The 18923-nt window shown below is 53.0% G+C and overlaps 2 protein-coding genes and 1 long non-coding RNA gene across 3 annotated transcripts in view; all 3 read right to left on the reverse strand.

The window, feature by feature from the left end:
• The window catches only part of LOC142068102 (M1-specific T cell receptor alpha chain-like), a 241018-nt gene that overhangs the window by 163755 nt on the left and 58340 nt on the right, over nt 1-18923 (reverse strand). The window lies entirely within an intron of this gene.
• Nucleotides 1-18923, reverse strand: part of LOC142068101 (T cell receptor alpha chain MC.7.G5-like) — a 532408-nt gene that overhangs the window by 108183 nt on the left and 405302 nt on the right. The gene's annotated exons all lie outside the window — the stretch shown is intronic.
• LOC142068111 (uncharacterized) lies at nt 745-4384 on the reverse strand. The gene is made up of 2 exons (XR_012664209.1): nt 3960-4384; nt 745-2589 (listed from the first exon to the last, which is right to left on the reverse strand). It is a non-coding gene; the product is annotated as an uncharacterized LOC142068111 (long non-coding RNA).

Below are 18923 nucleotides of genomic sequence, written 5' to 3' on the forward strand. Positions count from 1 at the left end.
TTCCGAAACAACCTCATAGACACCTGGGCCAAAGAGCACGGCATTGAGTGGGGGTATCACATCCCCTATCACGCACCAGCCTCTGGGGAAATCAAAAGATACAATGGACTATTACAGACTACACTGAGAGCAATGGGGGTGTGTGTGTAACAGTCAAGCACTGGGATACACGTTTAGCAAAAGCCACGTGGTTAGTCAACACGAGGGGATCTGCCAGGCGAGCTGGCCCTGCCCAGTCAGAACCCTTACGTGCTGTGGAAGGGGATGGAGTCCCTGTAGCGCACGGAAAAAATATACGTTGGGGAAAACAGTCTGGGTCCTTCCTGCCTCAGGCAAAGGCAAACCCATTTGTGGGATTGCTTTTGCTTGAGGACCTGGGTGCTCTTGGTGGGTGATGCGGGAGGATGGAGGAGTCCGGTGTGTGCCTCAAGGGGATTTGATTTTGCATGAAAACAGCCAATGAACCTAATGGTGTGCTGTTAACTGCTATATAATATTGTACGTCATCACTGCTATGGTTGCTATATGCCATATCAACGGTATCACGGTGGGAATCTCCCAATTAATAATAACAACAAATGAACTTTCAATTGAGCCAAGCAAAGTGCAGCAGTGAGAGAAGAAGAACTACCAGTGCAGCGGTGATGGAACAACGACTGACTTCAGCATGCAACAATCCAACACCACACTCAGCACCTCTCTGAAAGACTGTTACAACAGATGAGACCCGAAGTCATGGACTAAAGGAACTCAATGGACATTTCACAGGCATTTTACAGAGGTGGTCCATAGACCAGGGGAATGATAAATGAAAATCTATATATTCTATTAAAGGATGAGAAGGTGGGCAAGGATTATTGAAATTGTATTGAATAGTATGGGACCTGAGCATGATATAAATGCTATGGAAAAAGGAGTGCATACTGTCATGGTTTTAGCTGGGATAGAGTTAATTTTCTTCACTCTAGCTGGCATAGTGCTGTGCTTTGACTTAGTATGGAATAAAATGTTGAGATAACACACAGATGTTTTGGGCTGTTGCTGGGTAGCGCTTGTACTAGTCAAGGGCATGTCCAGCCTCCCATGCTCTGCCGGGTGCACAGGCAGCCGGGAGGGGAGGGGGCACAGCTGAGAGAGCGGATTCAAACTGGCCAAAGGGATATTCCATATCATGTAACGTCATGCCCAGTGCGTTACCTGGGAGGGGCTGGCCGGGGGAGGGAGGCAGCAATCGTGGCTCAGGGACGGGCAGTGTCAGTCGGCAGGTGGTGAGTGATTGTATCGTTTGTGTTTCTGTGTTTTTATTTTCCTTTTTTCTTTCCCTTCCTTTTCCATTTTATTATATTAACATTATTGACGTTATTATCATCATCATAATAATTATTATTTTATTGTAATTATTAAACTGTGCTTATCTCAACCCACAAGTGCTTTTGCTCGTCGATTCTTTTTCCCATCCCACAGGGGTGGGGGTGGGGTGGGGAGTGAGCGAGTGGCTGTGTGGTGTTCAGTTGCCAGCTGAAGCTGAACCACGACACCATCACAGCCCGGTATCTCCAGGATTTGGAAAATACCAGCCACATCTGTAGGCCAAGCCCCGTTAGGCAAAGTCTTGGCACCAAAACAACTGCAATCCTGGGTGTCCAAGGGACTCATAAGCCTCCACGGACACACAGTACAGGCGGGCATTGCCCTGCAGCTGACATTGGCATGAAGCCTTTGGAGGCACGCATTAATTATTCCGTGGGTAGGCCCCTGTACGTCTACTCATACCATCGCACTAGACATTCAAGTCTGTCAGGAATGGGCTGTGGAAATCTGGGTGTCCTTGCGTAAGTTGACGCGGAAGAGACAAGCGTATCCTGAGCCTCTGTTGTCCTGCCTACACCAGCAGACTCTGGGGTAGACTGAACAACGTGAGGTTTCAAAATCCAAACCTGTTCAGGATTTCCATGTTCAAACTTTAGTTCTTCAATGATCCCTGTCCTGCTTCTTAAACAAACCTCTTCCTCTGTTGCTTTCTGTCTGTGGGAAAGACTGAGAAGAATGGAAGAAGGTTAACAATATCTTCATGGGTTTTAACGTGTGCTTGTGGGAGACTCTGCAGCTGCTGCTGCAGCACCTCTGTGCCTGTTTCTAGGAAAAGCCAACCTAGACTAGTCCTGAGAAGCCTTCCTGCAGCCAACCACAAAAGACCTGGCTGGATTTAAACCCCCTCCTTCAAGTTCTGGCCTGGCCCTGCCTCTGTTTCAAGCACTGTGCCCTTTTCCAGTTCTCTGGTGCTGCAGAAATAGGTAGCCGTGTCTGCAGCTGATGGAGAGACAACTTCCAGTGACAGCTGGTTCCTCAACGGGTCTGCAGAGGTGCGGACTTGCACCTGGAAGGATGAAGCAATATGCTGGACTCTTGTGAAAGGATACTGCAACGCTATATGCTGCAGGTCTCTGCCAGGAGTCTGTCGGATCCAGTCCCAAGCGTAGCTGCTGTCGCTGATGGGTACACCAGAGATGTGGCAGGTAAGCGTGAGAGACTCGGAGACATTCCACACAGTGGGGCCAGAGGCCTCTGTCTGCACCTGAGAAAGGGCACCTGCAACCCCAGAAGACAAGGATGAACAGGCAGGAACAGCTCAAGCAATCGTATTATCTACCCAGCCACTTCTCCGGGAATCTGCTTGTCATCTCCATGACCCAGCAGCTGCAAACACACAGGCTCACAAGCTCTTGTTCCCGTTATACTCTCAGAGTCGGGAGAGAACAACAGACTTCCCCTTTTTTGCAGGGAGCTCCCAAATGGCCCTCAGTACTTTCCTAGTTTCCCCTGCTCGCTCCTCAGGGAGTAAAACTCGAGGGCTGGACTGAGTTGACCTCAGCCATGACCAAAACCAGAGCAGGGCTATTTACACACCTCACCAGTTGGGCCAGGACTGGTACCAGCCCTACCAGGAAACAATGGAAACTGCAAAACTTGTTCCCAAAGCCAAAGCAGTTTTGAAGTCAGAAGAATGAGGACTGACATTACAAAGGGAAGAAGCAAGCAAAAGGGGTAGAACTTTGGGGATAGAACCATGTAAAATCTCCTTGTCAGAAAAAAACATTTGAAACCTGTGTGCTATAACTACATGAGCTTTGAGCGCAGCACTGAAATCCTGTGGGACGTGCCTCCCTTCCAGCTCTGAGCCCAGAGCTGGACCCCAACAGAAGGTTTGTGTTAAAGCTCTGCTGGATTTCCTGTCTCCGTGTGAACGGCACAGAAGTAGTGGGCAGAGTCCTGGGGCTTCAGGGCACGCAGGGACAGAGATGACTCGGACCGGGAATTGTCCCGGGACGCCGTGGCTCGACCCTCCACGGCTGCTCCATATATCTTATCAGTATTGGAGACACCGATGTCGGACACCCACTCGAGACTACCACCGGGAGCCTGACGGTACCACCGAATAGCATAGCTCCCGAAGTCGAATCCGGATCCGCGGCAGGAGAGGAGCACGGAGCCCCCGGGCGCTCGCAGCCCTCCGCCGGACTCCACCAGCCTCACCTGCGCCCACACCCCTGCGGACGGAGAGCGCAGGCAGCCGGGCAGGGCGCGCCCACGGCCCCACGACCTTCACCCGCCGCCCCGGCGCCCCCCGCCCCGCCACAGCCGCAGCCGCCCCCCGCGGGGCTCCCGGCAACCCCCCGCGCCCGGGGCACTGCCCCGCCTGCCCCCCTCGGGGCTGAGCCGCGCCTGACCCCGACACTCGGGCCCGACCCGCTGCCCGAAAGCCTCCCTCAGCCTCTGCGGGTGCCGCCCGCGCCGCCCGCTCGCCGCTTCCCCGCTAAGGAAGGCGAGCGCCAGGCGACAGCGCGCCCGGCGCGGGAGCAGCCGCAGCCCCGGGGCCCCGGGCCGGGCAGGGCCGCCCGCGGGCAGCCGCAGCCCCGGGCCCAGCCCCGGCCTCGCCGCCCTCCCCGCCCGCCTCTCACCTGCCGGCCCCGCGGCCAGCCACAAGGCCAGGAGCCACGGCCCCAGCCCGGGCGCCATCGTGCCCTGCCGCGCCGGGGCCGGCCGGCGCCGACGGGCCCGGCGGGAGCCGGAGAGGAGCCGAGCGGAGCCGCGCTGGTGCCCGCTCCTGCCCGCCCCGCCGCCTCGGCCCCTCGCCGGGGCAGCGCCGACGCCCCTCGCCGCCCCCAACAGACACGCCCCGGCCCGGCCCCCGGTGCCGCGGCCCCTTCGGCGAGGAGAAGGGGGGCGTGGGGCGGGACGCGGGGCAGGGCCGTGGGCAGAGGAGGAGCGCGGCGCCCCGGCAGGCGGGGGCTCCTGGCCCTCGGCTCGCAGCGCGGCTCCGGCGCTGTCCCGGCTCGTCGCCCTGCCGAGCGCTGCCCTCGAGAGCCTGGAAAAGTTGGCTACCGGGAACCTCGTGCAGTTCAATAAGGGGAACAGCAAAGCCCTGAACCGGGGGAGGAGCTCCAGCTGCACCTTGGCCTTCCTCACCCCATCCCTACTCTGCCTGGCAGCGTCCCTGTACTGCTGCCAGGAGACCTGTCCCTGCTTCCACTGCCCGTGCAGTTCCTTCTTGCCCTCTAGTATGACCAGCACATACTGACTCAGCCATGGCGGTCTCTTGCCTTCCTTTCCTGATGTCTTACAAATGGGCACAGAGATCTCCTACACTCTGTGGAAAGCACCCTTAAAGATTTGCCGGCTCTCTTCTGCTCCCTTGTCCCTGCGGGCAGTTTCCCTGGGTGTCGCATTGACCAACTCCTTGAACAGCTGGAATTTGGCTTGCCTAAAATTCGGGGTCCTGACTTTACTCTTTGCCTGTCCCATATCCCTCAGGGCTGCAAACTCCACCAGCGTATGATCACTGCAGCCAAAGCTGCCGCCAGTGTTGACATCAGAGGGAGGCTTCAAAGAAGATGGGGCCAGGCCCTTTTCAGCGCTGCTCAGACACAGGTCAAGAGGCAATGCACACAAAGTGAAACACAGGAGGCTCCTTCTGAACATTAGGTAACACTTTTTCACTGCCAGGGTGACCGAGCACAGGCACAGGTTGCCCGAAGAGGTTGCTGGGCCTCCATGCTTGGAGGTATTCACAAGCTGTCTGGGCATGGTCCTGAGCAACTGGACCATGGTGGCCCTCCTTGAACAGGGGGCTTGGACCAGATGGCCTCCTGAGGGGCCTTCCAAATTCATCCTTCCTGTGATTCTCTGAAAGACTCGCAGGCACATTCACATCTTGGCAGGCGATATGTGCCCGGGCAAAGGGGGAAACTGAAACTCAGGCTTTGCTACGTAAAGTCAGCTCTTTGCCATGCAAGGAGGGAGGCAAGGATGCTTAGGACAGAATTACCAAGGGAATTTTTTCTTTTACATTTTAGCTCTGCGCATAGCCGTGCCCTTGACTGATACAGAGAAAAGCAGTGACTATTGCTCGCATAAGTGGAACGTACTTGTCCTACGCTGGGTCAGTACATGCTTCTTCCCGTGCAGGCGGTACAGACCTAGGGTCAGTGGGGTGTGAATCTTCATTCTTCTAAACCCATGTCCCGTGCAGGTGTGGAGCTTTAGCCTGGATTATGGTCCGTTGCAGTTCTGGCCGTGGTTACATGCCTGGTTTCACTGAAGGGTAAATCTGCTATTGTTTTGCTGTCGGTATGGGGTGTTCTGAGTTGGGAAGAGCTGGCTAAGGTTGGGTCATCAGGTCACACCGACCCTGAGGTAAAAGCTCAGAGCCTCAGCTAGTGTTCATTCCTCTAAGCAAGGGCGATTGCAGTTGGCTCCTTGCCTTTCACAGCTACTGCCCTGATGACTTCCAGGAACAGCTTTCTATAGGACTGTTGAGGAAAACTCCCTTTCCTCTTTTGGCTACAAGGTTCAAAGCTGGAAGGCAAGAGGGAAACATGCAAGTGATAGAAAAGTAATTTAGGTGGGTAAAAAGTAGCACGCAGAAGAGTCAGGAGAGCTATTCAGCCATTGTTCCGTTTTCTGCATTGCTGGCATCTGCTGTATTTACGGTCTTCTGTTAGATCTTAGGATGCGTTGTTCTTCTGTAAAGCTGCAGATGCAGCTAGAGACGTGTGTGATGAGGCCTACAACCACGTACACAAACCCAGAGCCTGGCTTTGGAAGGATGGGGAATTACATGCATCCCCATTTGACTGGTTGACTGGATGCTTCCTGGAGCCTGAGAGGCCAACTGCTGGCCACAGCCTGTTGCTGGAGGCTGTTCCTGGACAGAATGGAGGGGAGGGGAAAGAATCCAAAGGCCACTGCTGGAGGACTGCAGGGGGTATACAGTGGCATGTTGGCAGCGCATGGGTTCAGGAAGAAAGTTGAGAGATCTTCCCCCCAGTCGGAAACCAAAGGATGCAAGAGTACTCCCAAAGCATTTCCAGCCCCCAAAGCTGTGGCTTAACAGCTCTGGCCGGCCATCAGGCCTGATGCTGTCCTTTCAGGCTCCCCAGAAAGGGCATAACAAAAGGGGAGCACAAGAGGAGCCAGTTTTGCTCCTAGGATGCTGGAAGAATTGAGGCTGTAATGGACCTCTGCAAAAGGTCTAATTTAACCCTCCTGCATGAAGCAGAGTCAACCGGTGCTGAGGAGGTGCACCGGGTGTGGCAGGGATGGAGTTTCTCCGTAGCAGCCTGTATGTGCAGCTGTGATGTTTTGTGTCCAAAACCATGTTGATAACACACCAATGTTTTAGCTGTTGCTGAACAGTGCTTACACAGCGTCAGGCACTTCTCTGTTTCTCATGTTGCCCCACCAGCTGTATAGCTGACCACAACGGGCCAAAGGGATATTCCATAGCACATGAAGTCACGCAAAGCGATAAATGTGGTGGAAAGAAGGTGGAAAGGGGGATATTTGGAGTTAATGCATTTGTCTTTCCGAAAAAAACATTATGCGTGATGGAGGCCTGCTTTCCTGGAAATGCCTAAACATCTGCCTGCCAATGGGAAGTAGGGAATGAATTCATTATTTTGCTTGGTTTGTGTGTGCAGCTTTTGTTTTGCTTATTTCTTTTCATCTCAACACACAGGTCATGTCACTTTTACCCTTCCGATTCTCTGCCCCATCCCTCTACGGGTGACTGAGCGAGCAGCTGGGTGGGGTTTAGCTGCCTACCAGGGTTAGGGATGGTAGGCTGCCTACAATGTTCTCCAGTTCAGGTTGGAATATCTCCAAGAATGAACACTACTCAGCCTCAGGTATTTACACACATGCACAAATCCCCTCCACCACCACCATCCCCCACTCCACCACCATTTTCTTTTCCGCACTAAACAAGCCCAATTCACTCAGGATCTCCTCGTATGTCAGATGCTCCCTCCCTCATCTTCATGGACCTTTATTGCATTTGCTCTGGTACCTCCATGTCTTCCCTGTGCTGGGGGTGCAGAACTGGACGCAGCAGTCCACAGCCTCACCAGTCCTGAGCGCAAGAGCAGGCCATCCTTACAAGCAAAGAGTCAAGAAAAAATGCCGGAGGCCTGCACGGCTAAACAAAGCTAGGGAAAATGCAGGCCCACTGCTGAACAGATGGGGACATGGTGACACAGGACATGGAAAAGGGCTGAGGTACTGAATGCCTTATTTGCCTCCGTACCAGCAAGACCATCCTTCAGGAATGCCAGGTCCCAGAGTCCAGGGAGAAAGCCTGGAACAAAGAAGAATACCCTTGCACAGAGCATTCATCTTAATGTTGGATGCTTTCAATTTGGTTAAGCACAATTTCCACTTCACAAACCCATACTGGCTGACAGGGACAGTGAAAGACGTAGAGGAAGTGCTCCAGGTGCTGGAGGAGAGATTTTCCTGCTGCCTGTGGCGAACACCATGGTAACAGAGGTTGTCCGCCTGCAGCCCATGGAGGCCCACCATGGAGCAGATATCCACCCTGCAGCCTGTAGGGTGAGCCCACACCAGAGCAGGTGGATGTGCCTGAAGGAAGCTGTGACCTTGTGGAGAGATCACACTGGAGCAGGCTTCTGGCAAAACCCACGGTCCTGTGGAGAGGAGCCCACGCTGGAGCAGGTTTTCTGGCAGGACCTGTGCCCCACAGAGGACCCACACTGGAAGAGTCTTTTCCTGAAGGAATTCACCCCGTGGGAATGACCCAGTCTGGAGGAGTTTGTGAAGAACTGCAGACCATGGGAAGGACCCACGTTGGAGAAGTTCATGAAGAACTGTGTTCCATGGCTGAGAGCACACGATGGAGCAGGGGAAGTGCATGAGAGGGCAGGAGCAGCAGAGACAACAGCTGATGAACTGACTTCAACCCCTTTCCTTGTTCTCTGCATTGCTCAGAGGGAGGACGTAGATAAGTCAGGAGTGAAGTTGAGCCCAGTAGAATGCAAGGGGTGTCAGGAAGGTGGTCTTAGATTTGTTCTTATTTCCCATTTTCCTGCTCTCCTCCAATTTTAAGAAATTTAATTAATTTCTCCAAGTCAACTGAGTTTTGCCTGTGACAGTAATTGCTGCCTCATCTCCCTGTCCTTATCATGACCCATGAGCCTGTCATTGTCAATTTTGCCCCCCTCCAGTTGAGGAGGGACTGATAGAGTGGCTTGGTGGGCACCAGGTGGCCAGCCAAGGTCAACCCACCACACCTTGTCTACTGCTTCTTCTTGATCAGGTGATCTGTAGCAGCCACCCACCACAAGGTCACCCACGCTGATCTGCCCTCTGTCTTTCCTGAACAGCCTGGCTCCATCCACTACAGTACTCCTGTAAGCTACCGCGCTGCACCTCCATGATCCCAGAGCTCTACAGCCAAGCTGCGGAGGGGAGACTGGGCCGTGTTGGAGAGGAGCCCAGGCAACGTCCACTAAACTAGACTTCACCGTGCAGCCTCTGGAGTTCCCAGAATAGATGCTCCTGCATCACAACTGGTCTCAGCCCTTCAGCCACGCTTCCCTTCACCGCTTTTTACTGCAACCACGCCACAGGTCTGTTTCCTGCACCTGCCATTGCGTGACACCAACCTGTGGTTAGCAGCTGCTAGAAAGAAATGCTGAGAAGTGGGTATTCTCTGTCAGTTGGTTTTTGGTCAACTCTGCTGCAGAGCTGCTCCAGCGTGAGCCTAGCAGCACAGTAATACACTGCTTCATCCTCTGGCTTTGCTGCCCGGATCTGCAGTGTGAACCTGTTCTGGGAGCTCTGCAATGATCCAGTGAAGCGATCCCGGAAACCTTCTCCATAGGAACCATCCTCATTGTAGATCCAGTCCAGAGTGCCATGTGAACCCTTTCGGTACCACAACATGTAGTAGCTGCTCATGCTGCCGCCACTCATGCTGCACTGGAAGGTGACTCCATTTCCCTCTCGCACGGCCAGTTCCCTCGCGTGTTGCTCCAAGGCCACCTGGCCAGTGACTGCTGCAGTGAAGAAGAACAAGAAGCCACAATCACTCCAAGATTCAGCAAAGGTCAGGGCAATGCTGGTTGGGCATTGCGATGGCACTGGACCAGCAGGAGGACTAAATCCTTCTCTCTGAACCCAGCAGACAAAGATGGGTAGAGGCATAGAGCTGCTACCAGGAGCTGGGGAGGTGGGAGACGCCACATTTCCCTCCCTCCTTCTCCCTGTCAGACAGGGAACTGTTTCTGGTTTTCCCTTTTGAAGCAGGAAGGTTTTGCACCTGGGGGACAAACCCCTTTGGCTTTGCCCAGCTGGATGGTGAGGAACCCAATCTTCTATTCCTCAAACTGCGCTGCATGTGCATAGGAGGGACAAGGTCCTCTCACAGAAAAGTGGGGCTAGGGCCCTATGCTGACACCCTCAGCCTGCTCTTTGCAAGATGGGTCACAGTGCCCCATGAGCAGGGTGCCAGTGCAAGTGCAAAGCATTAGGCCCCGACATGTGGGAGTCGCAGGCAGGTGCCCTGCCTGTCCCCACACTGCAGAGGAGTCAGGCTGGACGGGGGTGCCTAGCTGAGAGCTAGAAGGGGAGGAGGGCTGTTGCAACCATGCTCCAGGCAGGTACATGGGGAGGTAGAGCTGGGGGAGAGGTCAGGCTGCAAGAGGTCAGCACAGCTCCACAGAGCCATGCAGAGCACAGGGGCATGCTCAGTTCCTGGGTGAGGGCATCACCCCTTCCTGTCACTTACCTATGATGGGCAATAACCCCACACACAGGACAGTCCACATGGCCAGACCCGCTCTGTCTCACCTCTCTCCAGCTCCTCTCTGCCTGCAGTACAGCCCAGCCCACATCTTCCGTGTCTGTGCCTCTGTCACTGCAGTCAGTCCTAGTCCCTACCACTCACTCCCTCGCTCTATGACAACAGTGAAGGTAGAGGCGGGGCTTGAGGACCACAAGAAGTTGAAGCTGTTGGCGCTGTCTTGGGTGTCTGTCACCCTGCAGGGTGCAATAACAGATGCTTGCTTGGCAGGAAATCCTCTGGTGGGCAAAAGGTGACATGTGCTTCTAGGGTCTCCCCCATCCTTCCTCTGAGGAAGGACAGGGGAGTGCTGCTGAGACTTTGAAGCCAACCCTAGGAGTGGCACATGGTCTTCCCACTGGACCCCTGTCCCTTGGCACTGCTGTGGTGCTGCTTCTCCTGGATGGGACCCCCCTGAGCCCAGCTCCACTTGCACAGGACACCCCTAGCCAAATGTGCTCCTCACACTTGCTCCCTCCACTTGCTTCCTCAGGCAGTAGGGGCTGCTCAGCAGAGCACGGACACTCCCTTCTCTGTGCTCATCCTCCACACTGGGATCCCAGAGCTCCCCCTAGCGCCACAGGATGGGACACCTACTGAGGCCTGACACAATGTCACAAACTGACAGGTACCACCATTTTGAGGAGCATTGACCACTCCACAGTGGCCCTCCACAGACTGTCTGAATCCTTTCCCTCCCCCTCTCTTTTCATGGGAGAACAATCACGGCCCCCTGGGGAGGGGATCCAAGGTGGGTGTGGGAAGGGGGATTGCAGAGGGTGGAGGAACCCATTGAAGCTGGAGGCCTGAGGTGGGAAAAAGAAGCCGGAGGATGCAGGGCCAGGATGGCCTAAGGTGCCCTGGGTCACTTGGAGATGCCCCAGCATGGTAGGACATGCTGGTTGACCACGGCCCTAAGCGCATGGAACGCTGAAGCTCTGCTGCACGACACACTCAATGTTCTCCTTGATGGGGTTCCTCATAAAAACCTACGCTGGCCCTCAGTGTACACGCAGGAGCACATATGCACATGGAGCCAACACTGACAACATAGTGAAAAGAATATTCAACATGTGGATGATGAGGCAGGAACGGCTCAAACTATTGCTTCATCTACTCCACCACTTCCCTGCGCTTCTGCTTGTCATCTCCATGACCCAGCGGCTGCAAACACACATGCCCTTAAGCTCTCGTTACTATTAGAGTCTCAGAGCTCTCTCTCTTTCCCACTGAGCTCCCAAATGGCCCTCTGTACTTTCCCCATTTCCTCTGCTCGCTCCTCAGGGAGTAAAACTCAAGGGCTGGACTGAGTTGACCTGAGCCATGACCAAACCCAGAGCAGGGCTTTTTGCACCCCTCACCAGCTGGACCAGGACTGGGTACCAGCCTTACTGTAAAAGCCAGCCAGCCCGCACTCCTTTCACTTGAAGTCTGCTTTGGCTTTGGAAGCACATTTCGGTGTTTCCATTGTGTCCCAGTAGTGGTGATGGCCAGTCCTGGCCCAACTGGTGAGGTGTATAAATAGCCCTGCTCTGGTTTTGGTCATGGCTGAGGTCAACTCAGTCCAGCCCACAGAGTTTTAGTCCCTGAGGAGTGAGCAGAGGAAATGAGGAAAGTACAGAGGAGCATTTGGGAGCTCATTGGGAAACAGAGCAACTCTGTTGTTCTCTCCCAACTCTGAGAGTATAACGGGAGCAGGAGCTTGTGAGCCTGTGTGTTTGCAGCTGCTGGATGGTGGAGATGACAAGCAAAAGCCCAGGGAAGTGGTGGTAGAGTAGATTAAGTGATTGCTTGAGCTGTTCATGCCTGTTCCTCCGTGTCTCACAGGGTTGCAGGTGCCCTTTGTCTGCTGCAAGCAGAGCCCTTGGCCCCGCAGTAGGGAAGGTGGCCAAGATTATCACGCTTACTTGTCACATCTCTGGTGTACTCCTCAGTGACAGCAGCTATGCTAGTGATATCCCAAAGAAAATGGAATTTTTGGAATTTTCTGCTAAGCCATATCATTGAACTATGTCAGCTTTCCAAAACAGAATTTGATGGCCAGAGAAGGCAGCTGAGAGATAGGAAAGCGCTTGTTTTATGACTATTTCCTTGAGGAGAGCTGAGAGACTGATAAAAGCGAACATCCTGCTTCAAAAGACACTGAGAAATCCAGACAGGAAATCCAGCTGAGCTTTAACACAAACCTGCTGGGGCCCAGCACAGGGTGCGTGACGTTTGGAGCCAGCAAGTGATGAGATGGCTCAGGCATGTTCCCAGGGGGAGAGGGGCCATCCCTGTGCCCTGCAGGTGGTCCTGACCTTTCTGCAAGAGCTCCTTTCCTGGCACTGCCAATTTCCATCTCCTGTGTCCCAAATGCAGTGGAGGTGGTTCAGGGTGTTTCGGTCACCCAACCAGGCTGCCCACTCTGCTTGCCTGTAGCCCCTCCCTGCCCTCCCTTGGTCCCCCTCTTCCCTGGGGCACCCAAAGCACTTGGGCTTTGGCAACATCTTTGCTGCTTCCAGTGACCCTGTTGTGAGCCATCTCCTTGCACCAGTGAGAGGAAAGCAGAGGTGGAACTGCCCTGCTCTGGTTTCACCTGAGTTTTGGGGTGATGAGAACCAGGCAACAAGGTCTGCAGTGTGATGGCGACAGGGGACTCCAGTATTTTGCAATGCACTTGCAGCTTCAACGCCTCCTGTATTTACGTGTCCTGGTATGGGCCTTGTCCTCGGTGGGCCCCTGCAGTACTTGCTGCAGAGCAAGGGCTGGGGAGGTTCCTACAGCCACACAGCCCCTTTTGCCCGCAAGAGGTTTTTGTGCCAGGCTGGCAAAAGCTCCGGGGCCCTGATCATCACCACGGGGCTGGAGGTGGGGGACAGTGCGCTCTATTACCGCACCCTGCAGGGACCACAGTGAGAGACACCTGGAGGGTGGCCCAACAGCATCATCTTTGTCCTCTCCTGCTCCCTCCTCCAGCATGTTCACAGGGGTCAGAGCCCATCTCAGTGGCAAGTCAGGGAGTGGGCCGTGCCTGGGTTCAGAGAGAGGGTGGGTCTCATCGTGGCTGGGTGCTGCCTGTGGTCCAGAGATATCTGAAACCCAAGAAGAGCGGATGTTGGGCAGGGAGGAGCTGGGGAAAGAGGAGCAGGAGCTGCTGTGGCCATGTGTCACACCTTGTGCATGGTGTCATTGCCCATCGTTGCTAAGTGGACTGGAACAGTTGGAAAGGCCCTCTGCAGGTCATCTGTTGCAAGCCAGCGATGTTTCAGTCTGTGCCCATTGCCTCTTGTCCCGTCACTGGGCATCACTGAGAAGAACCTGGCTCCATCTTCTTTGCACCTTCCCTTCAGGTGTTTCTATGCGTTGCTGAGGTGCCACCAGAGCCTTCTCATCTCCAGGGTAAACAGTGCCAACTCCCTCATCCTTTCGTAATACGAGAGGTGCTCTACACCCTTCTATCATCTTTTTGGCTCTGCACTGTGCTCTCTCCAGTATGTCCATGTCCCTCTTGTACTGGGGAGCCAAGAAATGGACCCAGTAGTCCAGGTGTGGCCTCACCAGTGCGAAGTGGAGAGGAAGCATCACCTCTGCTGACCTGCTGGCAATGCTTTGTGTAATGCAGCCTAGGATACCATTAGCCCTCAGGTGCACATTGTTGGCTCATGACCAACTTGGTGTCTACCAACACCACTACATCATCTTCTGCAAAGCTCCTTTCCATCTTGGTGACCCCAGTGTCCCCTGGTGCCCGAGAACCTTTCTCCCCAGGTGCAGGACTTTCACGTCCCTTGTTGAATGCATGAAGTTCCTGTCAGCCCATTTTTCCAGCCTGTTGAGGTCCCTCTGGATGGCAGCACAACCCCATGGTGTCTCAACCACTCTTCCAGTGTTAGTGTCCCCTGCCAAATTGCCAAGGGTCCACTCTGACCTATCTTCCAGAGGCTATTGCAGGGACATCATTGCTGCTGCCAACCAGGCTCTTCCATGACGATTAGCTGGCACAGTTCATGCATGTTGTGGGTTAACCCTGGCAGGCAACTAAGCACCATGCAGCCATTCACCCACTAGGCCCTCAGCACCATGGGGGAGAGAATCAGAAGGACAACAGCAAGAAAACCCAAGGGTTGCGATAAAGACAGTTTAATAGGTAAAGCGAAGCTGCGTGCGCAGGCCAAGCAAAACAAGGAAATAGTTTCCTACTTCCCATCGGCAGGCAGGCGTTTAGCCCCTTCCAGGAAAGCAGGGCTTCATCACACATAACAGTTCCCTGGGAGGAGAAATGCCATAAATGTGAATGCCTCCCCACTGCCGCCTTCTTTACCCAGCTTTTATTGCGGTCATGATGATATCAGAACGTAAATGGAATTTTCCACTAAGCAGTAACAATGAACCATGTGAGCTTGGCAAATCAGAACTGGGCGGCCAGAGAAGGGACTTGAGAGATAGGGAGGGATTTGTTTTACGACCATATCCCTGAAGAAGAACTGAGAGACTGATAAAAGGGAACATCCTGCCTCAGAAGACACGGAAAGCTGGGTGATAAAGTCTATAGTCAAGGTGAGCACCTAACTGGGATGTTGGTAAGAACTAAAACTAGGTGTCCTTTAGGTGAACTATCTTCATTATAATACTAAAAATCACGCCCATAGGCCAGAAAACCCCCACTCAAATAAGCCCCTTACCATGCATGCTCAGGGAGTAAATGTAAAGGGAGCTGTACCTTTAAGATGAAGTGAGAGAGAAACTAACCAGTGATCATCTGGAGGGGCAGCGTGTTTGTGTGAATATTAGCTGTTACTGACACACTTAACTGTATAAATACCTTGTAGTTTCTTATGCAGGGTGCTGTCTTTGTGGGTTACCACCTAGCACCCATCTTTGCACAAAGTGAATTGAATAAAATACCTCTGCTCTGTGTGTACTTTGGCATTTTGCACACTAGACATATGGACCCGCTTTTTGGGAAAACAACGATGCCGTATGGTATGTAATATCCGTTTGGTCAGTTGGATTGAGCTTTCCTGGCTGTGTCCACTTCCAGCTCCTCACGCACCCCCAGCCTACTTGCTGCTGTGGCAGTGTGAGAAACACAGGAGGGACTGACACCGTTCAGCAATAGCTAATACATTCGTTTGTCATCAACACTGGTTTCTTCACAAATCCAAAACACAGCACCATGCAGGCTTATAAAAAGAAAATTAACTCCATCCCAGCCATAACGAGTACAAGTCCGCAATAATGTCATGGAATAAAGGGTTCAGGCCTGGGCAGAGCAGGTTATTGCTACAGCTATAGGGGAGAGCACAGAGCTGCAGTAACTACCAAAGTGGGGCGGGTAGAAAGTTAATGCACCCTGGACTTATACAACCCAAAACTATGTCACACAGGCAGCATATGGTAAATATCAACAGTGACTGAAATCCTCCCAATCAGAAGACTCTGGACAGTCCATCCTTTCACAGAGTCCACTCCTTTGCTAATCGGATCACGCTGACTGCAAGACCATTAGCTGTGAATGTTTCTTGACTAGTGAGGCTTGCAAAGGCCTAAGACAATTAACTCCTTTGCTTTGTCAGTGCGCTGTGAGGAGGAGGCAGTGATGGAGCTGGGGTTTGTGCAAAGGGATCCCCCTTCCTCTGGCTGCGACAGCCTTGAGGGGTTTTGTTGCACTAGTGGGGCAGGCTTGCTTTAGGCTGGATCAGTGCAGGAGGAGTGACAGCAGCTGAGACTGGTTATCTGGAATAACCTGCCCTCTGCCCAGGACCCCCCTGATTTTCCTCCAAGAGAGAATCTGCTGGGTGAGCAAGGCTGGGGGAAGAAGCTAAAAGAGCATGTCCGCGAGCAGACGGAGGAATCATTCTCCCAAGGGTTGGTGGGACGGGGATGTCAGCTTCTGTTGCCTTCCTGCCTGCCAGTTCAAGCGAGGTGCACGATGAGATGGTGCATAATGAGATGTGCAAGAAAGCGCCCTGCAGCTTCATGGGAGCCTGCGAGGGCAGAGCAGGGTGTCATGGTTTTGGCTAGGAGAGAGTTAATTTTCTTTACTGTAGCTGGTATAGTGTGATTCGGATTTAGCATGAGAATAACCTTGATAACACACTGAGATTTTAGGTGTTACTAAGTAGGTGCTATGTGTTGCTAAGTAGTACTTACACTAGTCAAGGACTTTCCCAGCTTCCCATGCTCTGCTGGGTGCACAAAAAGCCTGGAGGTGAGGGAGCACAGGTGATCCAAAGAGGCCAAAGAGATATTCTATATCATATGACCTCACACGCATATTAACTGAGGGGAGGTGGTGGGGGGAAGCAGCCACTGCGATAGGGGGTAGTGGGTGGTGAGCTGTTGCATCACTTGTTGGTTGGTTGTTCATGCCACTCCCGCAGTGTGTGAGGGATTTTAGATGGTGTATGTAGGGCCAGGATTGAAAAATGACACGTTGAACACAGCTGTGAGAATGCAACCTTGAAGAAGGGAACTGGCAGGATTGTTATTGAACAGTATGTTTTTGCAATCCGGGAGCCGCTGTTAGCCAGCAAAGCACGCACCTGGCAGGCCTTGTTGCATGTGCTGGCCACCTGTGCGGCAACGTCCACTCAGTACTTTTCCACTGAATCTGCTGAGGGTATAAAAAAGTGTGGCTCAAAGCGGAGCGAGGAGAGAGGACACAGAGCACGCTCTATGAACCACAGGGGATGCCCTGAAGGTGCCGCGCCTTTCTCCCTTCTCTATGGCGACCCTCCTGCTCAGCAGTGTCTCGGGCGTAGTCAGGTTGGTAAGACTCTCATAAAAGGAAAACAATGTGCTAATAACTGCTTATGCCAGGCTATAATAGAGCAATAAATACTGTTGTGCTTTTTAAATAGCGTGTGTTGGGTGAACTTTTTGCATAGGAATCCTGCGAACCTGTTACAGAGGGGCAGAGGCATTGCCCTCCACATCAAGAAATCAGTACAGTGTGAAGAGCTGTCCCTGAATAATAACCACAAGCAGGTTGAAAGCTTACGGGTAAGAATCAGAGACAGAGGTAACAAAGGGATCTTTGTGGTTGGTGTCTACTACAGTGTGCCTGATCAAGGGGAGCATGCTGACGAAGCCTTCTTCCTCCAATTCCAGGAGGCTTTGCGCTCGCAGGCTCTTGTCCCACTGAGAATGAAGAAAAAAGAAGGTTAACAACATGTTCATGGTTTTGTGTGTGCCTGTGGGAGACTCTGCTGCTGCTGCTGCTGCTGCTGCAGCCCCTCTGTGCCTGTACCTGGGAAAAGTCAACCCAGACTAAAGTCTGGGAAGACACTTGTCTTGTAAAAACCACAAGATGTGGCTGGATTAAAGGCCCTCCATCAAGTTCTACCCTGAACCTGCCTGTGTTTCAAGCACTGTGCCCTTTTCCAGCTCTCTGGTGCTGCAGGAACAGGTGGCTGTGTCTGCTTTTTGCTCTTCTGTTTGCTGAAGTGCTCATCATCTCATTCTGCTGTGGCTTGGGATGCTTTTCCAACAGCAATGGCCATGTGCCTAAGCTGGCAGATGGCCAGAGTGTTGCTGTTGTTCTGTGCTGCTGTACTGGACCTGGTCCATTGTATCTCAAATTCATAGGACTACGTATCCTGTCAGTTAAATTTTATTTTATGAGCTTATTAGGAAAGAAAACAAACATGTCAAGCAAGGGCTTAGTCCCATTTCACAAACCAGTCTAACATGCGACCTCACTAATTTGTCACTTAATTAATGAGTTTTCTAATGTACAAGCTCTCTAATTCATAACTCATCAGTCACAACTCGTAACTTGTGACCCAACTTGTACCTCACAACTCCTCTCTTGTGACTAGCAACTCATAACTTGCACACATAACTTAGCAGATTCTGAAGAAACTGCCAGACAATCGATATGCAGGGATTATAGCTGCAGGAGACAGCAAGCTGCAGGTGATAAAGACTTCACAATGACCTTTAGTCCTCCTTAGCCATTGTGTCATGCCTATGCCCAGGCTTCCCTCCCATCCCCTGCCTGCCAGGACAAAAGACACGGTGTGGAAACAAACCCCAGCGCTCCCACCTCCTTGCCCCACACCCGTCATTTCTGCACCGTAGAGCTATCACTCCCTACTTCCCTCCCAAATGCTATTATCTCCTCTCATCTCTTGCAGCTTCTTGATGCCCTTGTTTCCTGCCTGGCTGCACAGCTGTCCAGCCTGGGGACCAGTGCCACCAGGCTGTGTGCCCAGTCTGCTCAACACTGAGGAAACAGCAGGGGTTGGCAGTAGAAGATGCTGGGGCAAGGATTAGCTCTAGTTCTCAGGAGCTGGGTGTCCTCATCTTGCTTACCCTGGATGGGAAATAAGACCCATGGACACAGTAGCCCACATGGCCAGGATATCTTCCCCTCTCCTTCCCCCAGTTTTGACCCCAGTTTCCCTGCCTGTGCCCCTGACACCCCTGCCTGGACCAACATTGCCCTACTCTGTGCCCCAGGAACTGCCCCATTATGCCCTTGGCACTGGTCTGGCCTGTGACAACCCTGAACCCAAAACCCCAGGGGTGGTAAAGATATAGTAGTTGCCATTGCCAGGGCACCCTTGGGTGTCTTTTCCTTTCATTCCTGCCAGGACTCCAGAAGGTGTACTTCAGCTCCAGGGCAGCAATGCCCAGTGTGCTGCAGGTATGGTTGGCAGTGTGGGGAAATGTCTTGTGGGTGATGCCATGAAAAGCTGAAATCAGAACTCAATAGTCTGAACAACTCTTCAGCAGGTATTCTTTATTGCAGCGCTGGATGCACAGGGGATCACTCCTCCTAGTGTGCGTGCCC

The sequence above is a fragment of the Phalacrocorax aristotelis genome, chromosome 23 (genome assembly GCF_949628215.1).
Source record: "Phalacrocorax aristotelis chromosome 23, bGulAri2.1, whole genome shotgun sequence".
In the NCBI taxonomy this organism is placed as follows: Eukaryota; Metazoa; Chordata; class Aves; order Suliformes; family Phalacrocoracidae; genus Phalacrocorax; species Phalacrocorax aristotelis.